The sequence below is a fragment of the Pseudophryne corroboree genome, chromosome 11 (assembly GCF_028390025.1).
Source record: "Pseudophryne corroboree isolate aPseCor3 chromosome 11, aPseCor3.hap2, whole genome shotgun sequence".
Classification (NCBI taxonomy): Eukaryota; Metazoa; Chordata; class Amphibia; order Anura; family Myobatrachidae; genus Pseudophryne; species Pseudophryne corroboree.
Window position 1 is genome coordinate 298,828,208 of NC_086454.1, and position 12,849 is coordinate 298,841,056.

Genomic DNA, 12,849 nt, shown 5'->3' on the forward strand with positions numbered 1-12,849 from the left:
TGGTGGCTGCAAAGTGCTCACCTCCTCGAGGGCCGCAGGTTCGGCATACAGGACTGGGTCCTGGTGACCACGGATGCAAGCCTCCGAGGATGGGGGGCAGTCACTCAAGGAAGAAACTTCCAGGGGCTGTGGTCAAGTCAGGAGACTTGTCTGCACATCAATATCCTGGAACTAAGGGCCATATACAACGCCCTGAGTCAAGCGGAGCCTCTGCTTCGAAATCAACCAGTGCTGATTCAGTCAGACAACATCACTGCAGTGGCCCATCTAAACCGTCAGGGCGGCACAAGAAGCAGGGTGGCAATGGCAGAAGTCACCAGGATTCTTCGTTGGGCGGAGAATCACATACTAGCACTGTCAGCAGTGTTCATTCCGGGAGTGGACAACTGGGAAGCAGACTTCCTCAGCAGGCACGACCTCCACCCGGGAGAGTGGGGACTTCATCAAGAAGTCTTCACGCAGATTGCAAATCGATGGGAACTGCCACAGGTGGACATGATGGCGTCCCGTCTCAACAAAAAGCTAAAAAGGTTTTGCGCCAGGTCAAGGGACCCTCAGGCGATAGCTGTGGACGCACTAGTAACACCGTGGGTGTTCCAGTCGGTCTACGTGTTTCCTCCTCTTCCTCTCACACCAAGGGTGCTGAGAATTGTAAGAAAAAGAGGAGTGAGAACAATACTCATTGTTCCGGATTGACCAAGAAGGACTTGGTACCCGGAATTGCAAGAAATGCTCACAGAGGACCCATGGCCTCTGCCTCTCAGACAGGACCTGTTACAACAAGGGCCCTGTCTGTTCCAAGACTTACCGCGGCTGCGTTTAACGGCATGGCGGTTGAACGCCAGATCCTAGCGGAAAAAGGCATTCCGGATGAAGTTATTCCTACTCTGATAAAGGCTAGGAAGGACGTGACAGCAAAGCATTATCACCGTATATGGTGAAAATATGTTGCTTGTGTGAGGCCAGGAAGGCCCCTACAGAGGAATTCCAGCTGGGTCGATTCCTGCACTTCCTACAGTCAGGAGTGACTATGGGCCTAAAATTAGGGTCCATAAAGGTCCAGATTTCGGCCCTATCCATTTTCTACCAAAAAGAACTGGCTTCACTGCCTGAGGTTCAGACGTTTGTTAAGGGAGTGTTGCATATTCAGCCCCCTTTTGTGCCACCAGTGACACCTTGGGATCTTAACGTGGTGTTGAGTTTCCTGAAATCCCACTGGTGTGAGCCACTTAAGACCGTGGAGCTAAAGCATCTCACGTGGAAAGTGGTCATGCTGTTGGCCTTAGCTTCGGCTAGGCGTGTGTCAGAATTGGCGGCTTTGTCATGTAAAAGCCCCTATCTGGTTTTCCATATGGATAGGGCAGAATTGCGGACTCGTCCGCAATTTCTGCCAAAGGTGGTGTCACCCTTTCATTTGAACCAACCTATTGTGACTTGGAGGATTCCAAGTTGCTTGACGTAGTCCGGGCTTTGAAGATTTATGTGACCAGAACGACTGGAGTCAGGAAGACTGACTCGCTGTTTGTCCTGTATGCATCCAACAAGCTGGGTGCTCCTGCTTCAAAGCAAACTATTGCTCGCTGGATCTGTGGCACGATTCAGCAGGCTCATTCTGCGGCTGGATTGCCGCATCCAAAATCAGTGAAAGCCCATTCCACAAGAAAGGTGGGCTCTTCTTGGGCGGCTGCCCGAGGGGTCTCGGCATTACAGCTTTGCCGAGCTGCTACTTGGTCGGGTTCGAACACATTTGCAAAGTTCTACAAGTTTGATACCCTGGCTGAGGAGGACCTTGAGTTTGCCCATTCGGTGCTGCAGAGTCATCCGCACTCTCCCGCCCGTTTGGGAGCTTTGGTATAATCCCCATGGTCCTTACGGAGTCCCCAGCATCCACTAGGACGTTAGAGAAAATAAGATTTTACTCACCGGTAAATCTATTTCTCGTAGTCCGTAGTGGACGCTGGGCGCCCGTCCCAAGTGCGGACTTTCTGCAATACGTGTATATAGTTATTGCTTACTAAAGGGTTATGTTATGTGGCATCAGTTGAGTGATACTTGTTTGTTGTTCATACTGTTAACTGGGTAAGTTTATCTCGAGTTATACGGTGTGATTGGTGTGGCTGGTATGAGTCTTACCCTGGATTCCAAAATCCTTTCCTTGTAATGTCAGCTCTTCCGGGCACAGTTTCCTTAACTGAGGTCTGGAGGAGGGGCATAGAGGGAGGAGCCAGTGCACACCAGGTAGTACTAAATCTTTCTTTAGAGTGCCCAGTCTCCTGCGGAGCCCGTCTATTCCCCATGGTCCTTACGGAGTCCCCAGCATCCACTACGGACTACGAGAAATAGATTTACCGGTGAGTAAAATCTTATTTTATGTGTGTGTGGTAAGATATGTATGTATGTGTGTGTGGTGAGCTATGTATATGTGGGGCCGGATGTAATGGCTTATGAGACGGACGGGGCTCCGAGACTCCAGCCGAACTTGTACGTTTTTTTAAAGCAGCAAACGTGTACAAGGCAAAACCTGGTTGGTTTTGCCTGGTAAACGTTTGCTGCTTTAAAAAAACGTACGCATTTGGCCGGAGCCTTGGAGCCTTTGCTGTGCAATGTGTGTGTGTATTCAATGTGAATGTGTGTGGTGTGTTATGTGTATGTGTGCAAATCAGAAACCCCCCTCAGTAAATCCTGTGATTGTCCCTGATAATTAAACGTTAAGGTTATAGAAATGAAATGTAATTGGTCCAGGTACTATACTGATTATTCACCCCAGGCACATGCCAGAAATCACCCAGCAGTCTGTTAATCCATTGGGAACTAGTGACGCCATAGAGGCATAAAGCATTCGCACTCTCTCTCTTATCTGGTTTCCAGTCAGGTGTCTCATCTGGTGGGACCCTACCACCAATTACCCACGTCACCAAGACCTATAGAAATATTACTATGTATATAAAAGACTTGCAATGTAGATTATTTGGGTTGGGTCCGGGAGGTCAGCGCTCGCTATGTAAACAGTAAGTTTACCTCGTGATGCTGGTGCAGGGGATCACAGCATGGGTGGAATGCTACTTACAGCATTTTACCCATGTAGGTATTATAGCTGTGATCAGGCCTGTAAGTGGTGATGCCTGGTGATGTGGGCCTGGAGAGCTTGAGGAGGCTGGTGGGGTGCTGGTCTCTGGTATGATGCGCATTCACTAATGCGTACTGGCCACCTCACCAAGTGGGCAGAACCCGCCAGTGCAACGCGTAAGTGCCTAATTCCAGCATTGGGTAGGTCATAGGCTAGGGATGGCCACCGACTGGCTACTGTCTATGGTCTCCATCAGTGGTGCCATCAGTGATTTACTTTGATGGCATTTACACATGGAACAACAGAAACCCATCGATGGTTTAAACCATCGATTGGCATCCCAGATTTCAGTCACAGAGAGGCAACAGGAAAGTGGGCAGTGGCTAAGTGGCAAATAAGGGTGGTGCTAAGAAGAAAAAAAAACGGCAAATTTCTGCCATCAATTGCAGAGATTCATTGGATCGCAGCCATTGATGGCAAAACCATCAATGGTTGGTAACCGTCGATGGTCATCTCTAGAATAGGGAAAAAGAAGTTTCCACAACAGGGTTGTCCATCAAGGCATCTGCCATTAGTTAGTAATGGTTTCTAGCCATCTGCAGGACACCATCCATAGTTTGCAAAAGCAAAAGGCAAACTGTGGACAATCTGGGCCCTGCCATCGATGGTTAAGCCATTGACCATCAGCTTCAAACCATCGATGGTTGATGGCCAAACCTATGCTACAGTAGAAGCCAGTGAGAAGAGTGGGGGGATTCAGTAAAGAGGTTATTTGGAGTGGGACAGGGTGAATATCTCCATGTAGCAAATGAAATGTAACCCATAAGTAAAGGAGAGTAAGGATCCCTGTTAAATGATCCCTGAGAAGTGCCCCATAGTGAGGGGAAGTGGGGATATAGCTGTCTCCAGAAAGCAAGGTTAGAAGGGAGTCCTAGGAAAGGTCCCTGGAGGATGGGATGGAGACTTGTAAGTGGACGAGTCCCTGGAAATTGGGACATGAATTATCTCTGCTTGGAATGGAAGAAAGCCTGTGCAGCATTGTGTATGGAGAAAAGGGTCCCCGCTGGACAGGGTGGTGAGCATTATAATCAGGTCTCTGGTGTGAGAACTACTGATCTTGAGTTCACTGCACTGTATTTGGCAGCACCAGGTATGTGATGCTTATTATAGTGCTTACTTGAAACCACGAACACTGTTGTGCACAGGTGTAAATAGTATTTAATAGGGGGTTATTCAGGTTTGTTAGCAAACCAAAAAAGCACACTAATGGACAAACACAATTAAATCCCTAGCGCTTAAAAGCCACCTTCCTGCTCAATGTCAGTCAAATAGAATTCGTTGTTGGTGAGCAGCTCCCAAATTGCACCACTGAAGTGCCAAAAGCAAGTGTACTATAAAAAAGGATGATATAACAAACATCAAGGTAGCGATAATTATATTAAAATAAATTTAATTTATTAATTAAACCTTAAAAATATAACAATTAAAAACAATACAACATATGTAATGGTTGACATATACCTCATATGACCAATATTAAATTACTATTTAATATAAACAGCTGATGCTAGAGTCACTGGATATAGCATTTAATAATATATTGGTGATCAGTGCCTTATATTAGTCCTTTGTAGGGAGATATATATGACACATTATTGTCAATCTTATTAAGATAATAGTCTTATCCAGACAGAGAGTGCCCAATGTTGTGCTCACCACCTTTGGTATCCTTGATGCAGTATGTTAAAGATTGAACGGCAAGTCATGCGGTGTTCACTGCAATATGAGCCGATATAGGCCCTCATTCCGAGTTGTTCGCTCGCTAGCCGCTTTTCGCAGCAGTACACACGCTAAGCCGCCGCCCTCTGGGAGTGTATCTTAGCTTAGCAGAATTGCGAACGAAGTATTCGCAATATTGCGAAAAGATTTTTCTGTGCAGTTTCTAAGTAGCTCGAGACTTACTCTTCCAGTGCGATCAGTTCAGTGCTTGTCGTTCCTGGTTTGACGTCACAAACACACCCAGCGTTCGCCCAGACACTCCGCCGTTCTCCAGCCACTCCCGCGTTTTTCCCAGAAACGGTAGCGTTTTTTCGCACACACCCATAAAACGGCCAGTTTCCGCCCAGAAACACCCACTTCCTGTCAATCACATTACGATCACCAGAACGAAGAAAAAACCTTGTAATGCCGTGAGTAAAATACCTAACTGCATAGCAAATTTACTTGGCGCAGCCGCAGTGCGAACATTGCGCATGCGCAATTAGCGGAAAATCGCTGCGATGCGAAGAAAATTACCGAGCGAACAACTCGGAATGAGGGCCATAGTGTCCTCCTCTGTTAGTTTGTTGTATATTACTGCACAAGTATGGGCAGAGGGAAGGCGCAGGGATTTGTTCTCTGATGTTACGGCGCTATGCTCCACCTGTGCCCGTGAGCGCGATGTGGGTGTCCAGGTAGCCGTGTGCTTGTAGGCGTCTGGAGATCTGTTTTTAATTGTTATATTTTTAAGGTTTAATTAATAAATTATATTTATTTTAATATAATTAGCGCTCCCTTGATATTTGTTATATCATCCTTTTTTTCTAGTACACTAATGGACAAAACCATGTTGCACTGCAGGGGGGGAGATGTAACATGTGCAGAGAGAGTTAGATTTGGGTGTGTTATGTTGTTTCTGTGCAGGGTATATACTGGCTGCTTTATTTTTACACTGCAATTTAGATTTCAGTTTAAACACACCCCACCCAAATCCTACTCTTTGCACATGTTACATCTGCCCCTCCTGCACTGCACATGGTTTTGCCCATTAATGTACTTTTTCTGTTTTGCTAATAAACCTGAATATGCCCCTTAGTTTTGCCCATTAATGTACTTTTTCTGTTTTGCTAATAAACCTGAATATGCCCCTTAGTACCAGAGGGTGCACACCCTGTCTACAATAGACGTTACAATGTTTTATTCTCAAAGTAAGGCAACTGAAGCATTGCAAATGTGCAGATCTACTGTGCTGTTAGGAGAACACTAGGGCGAGACTCCAAAACCCCAAATGTTCTGCTATCAAGAAGTAAGAGCGCTAAAAGCACTCAACTGTGGCCATTTCTTTACAGCTTCACAATGTGTTAATTCTAAGGTTCTACTGTCAGGAGAATATAGATTCTGCAGGGATATATTATGGAGTCTGTGCTTTAGGCAACATCAGGCTCATTCTTAAGTTGTATTTTCTAAAACAAATAATAAAAAAAAACTAAATAAAAAGAAATATATAAACTATAAGGCACTAATAGTATACAGCAAGAGAGATGTGCGAACAGTCATGCATATAAATAAGATTAACTCGGCAAATAGAAATCTTCACATGTCTACCTGGCTGTAGATTCAGTATCAGGGAATTCAGTGCAAGTTGCATATATTTACTAAGGTATATTTGACACAAGGGAGAACGAAAGTGAGTGGAAAACAGACGAGGGATGGAGAAAATATAACAACCCTTGAAAAGTACAAGGAAATGGAGTCGACATGCTGGACCCAGAGGAGCTGCTGAAGCCGAGAGCTGAACGTGTTACAGAGCAAGTAAACCTGGCATTTAGTGTTAAATATTCAAACAACCTATTGAACAACGGAGGAACAGTGTTATAGCACCCAAGCCATATACAGTACGCCTGGCAGCAATTGTGCTCACACATGATGTAATAAACTTCCTATGGGCAGGTGTGAGACTGAGTGTATCCCCACACATTGAACCTTACTTGCTAATAAGTAAATTCTAACTTATCTAGAAATAATGACACAGACAACTGAAATGCCATTAACATCGGTCAACCGTAATTATTTTATAACACTTTAAATAAGTATGGTGGCAGAAAGATAGAACGGCCAGTATATCAGCGACATTATGTCTTCACGCTGATTCCATGTCCGTGACATGCCTTTAAGTAATCCAATTGGCCATTCGCCAATAAAACTGTTGAGGCCCCAACTCTCCCCCCAAATACACCATAATAGGGCCGGCCAGACAGCCAGTGCCCCTGACACCCAGTAGAGTAGGTCAGACTAGACCAGTGCATTGGAAAAGAGCGCACCTCCATAAAGCAGCGCAATAGCCACTGGACTGCCGTTCTTTCCCGCCACAAGTAGGTTGACAAACCCCAACAAGCAAAAGAAAAGAAAAAACTTAAGGGAGATCGAATGGAGGACGGGAAATCCAGGAAAAAGAGGCAGGCCCTAAATAACAAATTGACTAACGTCCTCAGCATCCACCTTAAACCATTCCCCTAAACCAGGCATGTCCAAACTGCGGCCCTCCAGCTGTTGAAAAACTACACATCCCAGCATGCCCTGACACAGCTTTAGCATTCTCTGACAGCAAAACTGTGTCAGGGCATGCTGGGATATGTAGTTTCACAACAGCTGGAGGGCCGCAGTTTGGACATGCCTGCCCTAAACCCAATTGGCTAAAGCTCCCTAACCAATTAACCCTACAACCAACCTCCTTTGTGGAGACTCACCCTCCCTAGGAGTTTATACTTGCTTGTGCTCTTTCAAGCACTCGCCCCGTCATTTAATGGGAAGCAAGGTCGCCAAATATTCTAATGACACAAAGCATATAGGATGCTGCAGAGGTGTAAAACTATGACTTTATTGTATATCCTGCTTTACAGCAGTTAAAAGATTATTATAATGTCTGAATATTTTATGCATGGGTTTGTACATGTCATCAAGCCATTTTTACGTATAGTTTTTACATTCTGTCTTTTTTCTCTGCTATTTCAGCCATGTCTGTATATCATCAAGTAGTATTTTAATCTTACCTTATATGGGATACAACAAAAAAAAAGCTGAAGTCTGGATGTAATTGCAACCAATGAAAAGAGCCTGAAACAGTTGCATTGCATTCAAGGTAACATCCATTTTTCTACTTGGTGATATAAATTCCTGGCTATAAAGCACAGGATGAATCCACAAATTTAAAAGTAGTGCTTTAGAAAAACTTATAGGAGGTAATATGCATCTCTGAGGGTGGACAACCGCTGTAATGCAGCTTGCACAGTTACCAATCCTTATTTTATATTTTATGGCCACTTGCATTTTAGTGGTCATTGTCCTACATGCTTGCCTTGATGTAAATGAAGGTTCTAGTTTGAAAATTGTTCTCATTTGGTGTGCAAAATGAATCACTTTGTTGTGTAATTAAAGGGCAAAGACGTCAAACATTGCTACTTAATCAAATCTACTACACTGTCTGCGAGCATCATGCTCTGTTATCCAATCACAGCCCTTCCCTCGTCCTGTGTTTACTTTAACCTCATGTTATTAGCTCGAGATGAAGTGTTCTACATCCACTTTAGGGAATGTAATGAGCGTCTTTTTGGATATGCACTAATGAAACTCCTGATCTGGAAGAATAACGTTGTGGGTTAGCGGGCTGAACATTGTGCATTGTTGGCTTTAATGAGCGGATATTTTGTGAGGACCAGTGACAGAACTGGCACAATTAGACCAGAGGCTCACTACATCTGTGTGCAGAGAGCGGCTGCTGTGTTCCTATACGACAGTGTTCCGTGCTAAGTGATTTCAAGTCTCTCAGGATGTTTTATGCTTCAATAAAACCATCTGTAAATTTCCAGGAATTTAAATATGGAGTCTGTGACATCCCTTCACAGCCGGACGTAAGGCAGTGCCCCCTGCACAGCACTCATGTTCATTATTTATTTCTGAACACATCAAACTCTAGAGGGTCTCCTGGTGATGCATCTAGAGAAAGAGAATGAGATATACTGTATTTAGTGTTATCTGGACTGGGTGCCCACCATGAGACTGCTGCATGACAGGCCGAGGAAAAAAAAATAAGAATTTACTCACCGGTAATTCTATTTTTCGTAGTCCGTAGTGGATGCTGGGAACTCCGAAAGGACCATGGGGAATAGCGGGCTCCGAAGGAGGCTGGGCACTCCAGAAAGATCTAGGACTACCTGGTGTGCACTGGCTCCTCCCACCATGACCCCCCTCCAAGCCTCAGTTAGGACACTGTGCCCGGACGAGCGTACACAATAAGGAAGGATTTTGAATCCCGGGTAAGACTCATACCAGCCACACCAATCACACCGTACAACTCGTGATATGAATCCCAGTTAACAGTATGAAACAACTGAGCCTCTCAACAGATGGCTCAACAATAACCCGATTTAGTTAACAATAACTATGTACAAGTATTGCAGATAAACCGCACTTGGGATGGGCGCCCAGCATCCACTACGGACTACGAGAAATAGAATTACCGGTGAGTAAATTCTTATTTTCTCTAACGTCCTAGTGGATGCTGGGGACTCCGAAAGGACCATGGGGATTATACCAAAGCTCCCAAACGGGCGGGAGAGTGCGGATGACTCTGCAGCACCGAATGAGAGAACTCCAGGTCCTCCTCAGCCAGGGTATCAAATTTGTAGAATTTTGCAAACGTGTTTGCCCCTGACCAAGTAGCAGCTCGGCAAAGTTGTAAAGCCGAGACCCCTCGGGCAGCCGCCCAAGATGAGCCCACCTTCCTAGTGGAATGGGCATTTACAGATTTTGGCTGTGGCAGGCCTGCCACAGAATGAGCAAGCTGAATTGTACTACAAATCCAGCGAGCAATAGTCTGCTTAGAAGCAGGAGCACCCAGCTTGTTGGGTGCATACAGGATAAACAGCGAGTCAGATTTTCTGACTCCAGCCGTCCTGGAAACATATATTTTCAGGGCCCTGACAACGTCTAGCAACTTGGAGTCCTCCAAGTCCCTAGTAGCCGCAGGCACCACAATAGGCTGGTTCAGGTGAAACGCTGACACCACCTTTGGGAGAAATTGGGGACGAGTCCTCAATTCTGCCCTATCCATATGGAAAATCAGATAAGGGCTTTTACATGATAAAGCCGCCAATTCTGACACACGCCTGGCTGAAGCCAAAGCCAATAACATGACCACTTTCCACGTGAGATATTTCAGATCCACGGTTTTTAGTGGCTCAAACCAATGTGATTTTAAGAAACTCAACATCACGTTGAGATCCCAAGGTGCCACAGGAGGCACAAATGGGGGCTGAATATGCAGCACTCCTTTCACAAATGTCTGAACTTCAGGTACTGAAGCTAGTTCTTTTTGAAAGAAAATCGACAGAGCCGAGATCTGTACTTTAATGGAGCCTAGTTTTAGGCCCATATTAACTCCTGCTTGCAGGAAATGCAGAAATCGACCTAGTTGAAATTCCTCTGTTGGGGCCTTTTCGGCCTCACACCATGCAACATACTTCCGCCATATGCGGTGATAATGATTTGCTGTAACCTCTTTTCTAGCTTTAATAAGCGTAGGAATGACTTCCTCCGGAATGCCCTTTTCCTTCAGGATCCGGCGTTCAACCGCCATGCTGTCAAACGCAGCGCGGTAAGTCTTGGAACAGACAGGGCCCCTGCTGTAGCAGGTCTTGTCTGAGCGGCAGAGACCACGGGTCCTCTGAGATCATCTCTTGAAGTTCCGGGTACCACGCTCTTCTTGGCCAATCCGGAACAACGAGAATTGTGTTTACACCTCGCTTTCTTATTATTCTCAATACCTTTGGTATGAGAGGTAGAGGAGGGAACACATAAACTGACTGGTACACCCACGGTGTCACTAGAGCGTCCACAGCTATCGCCTGAGGGTCTCTTGACCTGGCGCAATACCTCTCTAGTTTTTTGTTTAGGCGGGACGCCATCATGTCCACCTGTGGACGACCCCACTGATTTACAATCATTTGGAAGACTTCTGGATGAAGTCCCCACTCTCCCGGGTGGAGGTCGTGCCTGCTGAGAAAGTCTGCTTCCCAGTTGTCCACTCCCGGGATGAACACTGCTGACAGTGCTAGTACATGATTTTCCGCCCATCGGAGAATCCTTGTGGCTTCTGCCATTGCCATCCTGCTTCTTGTGCCGCCCTGTCGATTCACATGGGCGACTGCCGTGATGTTGTCTGACTGGATCAGCACCGGCTGGTGTAGGAGCAGGGATTTTGCTTGACTTAGGGCATTGTAAATGGCCCTTAGTTCCAGAATATTTATGTGAAGGGAAGTCTCCTGACTTGACCATAGTCCTTGGAAGTTTCTTCCCTTTGTGACTGCCCCCCAGCCTCGTAGGCTGGCATCCGTGGTCACCAGGACCCAGTCCTGTATGCCGAATCTGCGGCCCTCCAAAAGATGAGCACTCTGCAGCCACCACAGAAGAGACACCCTGGTTCTTGGGGACAGGGTTATCAGGCGATGCATCTGAAGATGCGATCCGGACCACTTGTCCAACAGGTCCCACTGAAAAATCCTGGCATGGAACCTGCCGAATGGAATTGCTTCGTAAGAAGCTACCATCTTTCCCAGGACCCGCGTGCAGTGATGCACCGATACCTGTTTTGGTTTTAGGAGGTCTCTGACTAGAGAAGACAACTCCCTGGCTTTCTCCTCCGGGAGAAACACTTTTTTCTGGACTGTGTCCAGAATCATTCCCAGGAACATTAGACGTGTCGTCGGGACCAGCTGTGACTTTGGGATATTCAGAATCCAGCCGTGCTGGCGCAGCACTTCCTGAGATAGTGCTACTCCCACTAACAACTGTTCCTTGGATCGTGCCTTTATTAGGAGATCGTCCAAGTATGGGATAATTAAAACTCCCTTTTTTCGAAGGAGTATCATCATTTCCGCCATAACCTTGGTAAATACCCTCGGTGCCGTGGAGAGTCCAAACGGCAGCGTCTGGAATTGGTAATGGCAATCCTGTACCACAAATCTGAGGTACTCCTGGTGAGGATGGTAAATGGGGACATGCAGGTAAGCATCCTTGATGTCCAGGGATACCATGTAATCCCCCTCCTCCAGGCTTGCAATAACCGCCCTGAGCGATTCCATCTTGAACTTGAATTTTTTTATGTATATGTTCAAGGATTTCAAATTTAAAATGGGTCTCACCGAACCGTCCGGTTTCGGCACCACAAATAGTGTGGAATAGTAACCCCGGCCTTGTTGAAGTAGGGGTACCTTGATTATCACCTGCTTGGAATACAGCTTGTGAATCGCTGCTAGCACCGCCTCCCTGTCTGAGGGAGCAATCGGCAAGGCAGATTTTAGGAACCGGTGGGGTGGAGCCGTCTCGAATTCTAGCTTGTACCCCTGAGATACTATTTGAAGGATCCAGCTGTGAGCGAGCCCACTGATCGCTGAAATTCATGAGGCGGGCCCCCACCGTACCTGGCTCCGCCTGTGGAGCCCCACCGTCATGCGGCGGACTTGGAAGAGGAAGCGGGGGAGGACTTTTGCTCCTGGGAACCTGCTGTTTGTTGCAGCCTTTTTCCCCTACCTCTGCCTCTAAAGAGAAAAGACCCTCCTTTTCCCCGCTTGTTTTTCTGGGTCCGAAAGGACTGAACCTGATAAAATGGCGCCTTCTTAGGCTGTGAGGGGACATGGGGTAAAAATGCTGACTTCCCAGACGTTGCTGTGGAAACTAGGTCGGAGAGACCATCCCCAAATAATTCCTCCCCCTTATAAGGCAAAACTTCCATGTGCCTTTTGGAATCTGCATCTCCAGTCCACTGGCGAGTCCATAAGCATCTCCTAGCAGAAATGGACAATGCACTTATTTTAGATGCCAGCCGGCAGACTTCCCTCTGTGCATCTCTCATATATAAGACTGAGTCTTTGATATGGTCAATTGTTAGCAGAATCGTGTCTCTGTCTAGTGTGTCAATATTTTCTGACAGTTTATCCGACCACGCAGCGGCAGCACTGCACATCCAT

The 12,849-nt window shown here is 46.3% G+C and overlaps 1 protein-coding gene and 1 long non-coding RNA gene across 7 annotated transcripts in view; one reads left to right on the top strand and one right to left on the bottom strand.

Moving 5' to 3' along the window:
- Window positions 1-12,849, top strand: part of LOC134969512 (serine/threonine-protein kinase Nek11-like) — an 840,206-nt gene that overhangs the window by 353,533 nt on the left and 473,824 nt on the right. The gene's annotated exons all lie outside the window — the stretch shown is intronic.
- The window catches only part of LOC134970196 (uncharacterized), a 67,662-nt gene continuing 62,496 nt past the window's right edge, over window positions 7,684-12,849 (bottom strand). Inside the window, exon 3 of the long non-coding RNA XR_010189717.1 lies at window positions 7,684-8,818. This is a non-coding gene — a long non-coding RNA (uncharacterized LOC134970196). The remainder of the gene's footprint in view (window positions 8,819-12,849) is intronic.